The following is a 2,004-nucleotide window of genomic DNA, read 5'->3' as shown; positions in this document are numbered from 1 at the left end:
AGAGATAGAGCCTGATAAAGAGTGCCGGAGAGAAAAGGAAGGGGGGGGGGTTGGAGAAAGGAGGGGACAGAGGTTTTGGAGGCAGAAAGAAACACGGACATACCAATAAAGAGGAAGAGGCGATAATGTGAAAGAGAAAAAGGGGGAGGGGTTTCTAATGAGTACGGCCAAAAGGTTGAATGAAGAATAAAAAACGAGCAAAATGAATGTAAGAAAATGTGGTCTGACAAAGGAAGTGGAACGTGAATCCTAGGTGTATAAAGGGGATGAAAAAAAATCAGGAATCCCAACGAAAAAAAAAATTCGAGACGGAAAAGGAAAAACGAAAAAGTCCAGAGTTACGGGATGATATGCGATGAAGGGTACGGAAAAGCGGGATCAAACCAAAAAAAGGACCAGAGGAAAAATGAGGGAAAAAAGAAGAAAATAGGGAAAGAGGCCAACGGAGCTAACAGCACTGCAGTGTTGCTCTGACGCGTAAATTAGTTGTAGAAAGCGCCAAACATGGCCGCCCCACAATGCCGCTGACAAAAGTGACGCGCAGTCTTCAGGAGTATTGATAAACATGTCAAATCTCGGGCAGGACGAGAAAAGCCGGAGGATCACGAGACTGGGATCTTTTACCCCAGGGTTCAATCAAGCCAAAAGAGCTAATCTACATAGAGAAATAACATGATTGCGTGAAGCTGCCCCCACACCCAGGGCCGATCCGCGCGGGGAAGACGGGCTAAAACGCCGAGGAAAATTCCTTGATTAACGGTGGATGGAGAGAGAAAATGAATTGGCTCATAAAAAACCATTCTTGTCGGACAGGCCAGCAGCCACGGTCGTCAAAACCATGTTTGGTGGGGTGCTCTTTGCCTCTTGCCGTTTTGACATGTGTAAATTACGTGTCGTGACGGAACCCACCAAAGGACATCGCAGAAATGCTTTATCGCTCAAAGTCCCAGAAATAAAAAGGAAAGGAAAAGGAGGTGGGACATTTCGATTTGTAACCCGGGAAATGAACTTCGATTCTCATTTCTTTTGGCCGGGGCATCTCGTGGTTTTTGCCATTATTTCCGAGAGGGGAAGTGTCAAATGGGAGGGAATAAAATTTGGAAATGCAATGAAAAGAAGCAATTTGAAAATTCTGTTTCGCAAGCTTAAATCTTACTTTACTTTTCGTTTTGTTCTCGTCTTGCTGATAAGACAGTCTTACTTTGTTGGAGAAAGTGCCGGCGTTATTTATTTTAGCCAAAGCAGATCCCCGTTTCATTTATACTTTGTGTAATGTCTGGCACAGTAATAATGATACTTAAACAACTTAACAGTAACTGCTCACGTTTTCAACATAAACTTTTAGCTCAGATTTTAGAGGGCTGCCGTTATTTTTAAAAACTGTACTACTAATAAAACGAACAGTTGAAACATTGACGTTTCAATTGAACACCCAAAATATACATTAAAGATAACATGCATGAACTGCCTTATTTGCGTGAGCACCTTGTTAAACAGGTCTGAGGAGGATGCTGCATGCTTTTGGTTATTGCTTTTTAAATATTGTTTTTTTGCGTACCCATTCGTGTGTACGTCTCTGCAGTTCTCTAAGAGTATAATGTGGTGTACCCGTAGCGCCCATAAAACTCCACAATAGACATTTGAACAGTGTCCTTTGCGTTCTGTTGTTGCTGTTGTTGTTGTAAGCTGTCGTTGTTGCTGCTGTCAATGTTGTTGTTGTTGTTATTGTAATAGCTCTTATTCCTGCTGCTGTCAATGTTGTCCTTGTTGCAGGTGGTAGTGGTGGTGGTGGTGATGGTAGTGGTGGGATTTTTGTTGTTGTTTTTCTTTTCTTTTTTTTTTTTGGGGGGGGTATTGTCTGGGGGAATGGATATAATCTTAGAAGGGCGGAAGCAGCTGCAAAATTTCGTAATCCCTTTTCGTTCAAAGAATATGATCTTAAAAAAGAATCGGAACCCCAAACAATAGTGGCTACCACGTCATCTCCGCACAGTGCATCAACAT

The sequence above is a fragment of the Aplysia californica genome, unplaced genomic scaffold, assembly GCF_000002075.1.
Source record: "Aplysia californica isolate F4 #8 unplaced genomic scaffold, AplCal3.0 scaffold00028, whole genome shotgun sequence".
NCBI lineage: Eukaryota > Metazoa > Mollusca > Gastropoda > Aplysiida > Aplysiidae > Aplysia > Aplysia californica.
Note: the sequence above shows the minus strand (reverse complement) of the source record.